Below are 1,063 nucleotides of genomic sequence, written 5' to 3' on the forward strand. Positions count from 1 at the left end.
TATATATATATATATATAAACTCACACACTCACTCACACACACACACACACACACACACACATATATATATATATACACACACACAGTTGAGAGATATGTACGTGTATACACATATCTGCCTCAGCAAGGCATGGTGTAAAACAGGGTGTCATGTTACATCTGCCACTTTCCACTTTCTTGTAGATCAAGTGTTAAGTTAGACAATTGTTCTGTTAACAAATGGAAGTTGATATATCCGGTTGGGTACAAGGGGGAATGAAATGAAAACACCAGTTACTAACAAGCCACCTTGGTTTTTTAACCAGAACCCCGCAACACACAACAAGTGAGATTTAATAACCGCTATTCATTCAGTTTCGGTGCACTGCTAAGCAAGTTCGTATCTCGCTAGAGCCGGATTTACCCCCTCATCTTTTCAAAGGCCACTGAATATGTACCAGTTATCTACTGAGGTAGAGTCCATTGAATAGCCGTATTCCAAGCAAACGCGTGTGGCCTTGTGCCAATCTATGTAGTCATCCTTCAGTAGGTTTACTCTATCGCTTTAACAGGTATTATATTATATAGTGTGGGAGTAAGTTGTGTTTCCAGATTTTTGCCAGAATTTATAGCTTTATATAGGTTTGCGGCATGGGTGTTGGCACTATTAGAGAATTTGCTGATTGGCTGTCAGGGTGAAACATCTAATTGAATTTGTGGTATGGGCGTGTTTTCAGTAGGTGGAGTTATTTAGGCTTGTCTCGTTGACTCCCACAAAAATACTTGTGCACAAACACACATACATACACACACATGTTGGCTCTACTTTCGTTTTAGTGTATATAAGCGTGAGTATTTTTTCTGTTTATCTATCTATCTATGTATCTATGTATCTATCTATCTACTTATCTATCTATCTATCTATCTATCTATCTATCTATCTATCTACTTATCTATCTATCTATTTACTTATCTATCTGTCTATCTATCTATCTATCTGTCTATCTATTTATCTATCTATCTCTCTCTCTCTCTATATATATATATATACACATATATATGCATATATATATATACCACTCT

This window comes from Octopus bimaculoides, chromosome 10, assembly GCF_001194135.2.
Source record: "Octopus bimaculoides isolate UCB-OBI-ISO-001 chromosome 10, ASM119413v2, whole genome shotgun sequence".
In the NCBI taxonomy this organism is placed as follows: domain Eukaryota; kingdom Metazoa; phylum Mollusca; class Cephalopoda; order Octopoda; family Octopodidae; genus Octopus; species Octopus bimaculoides.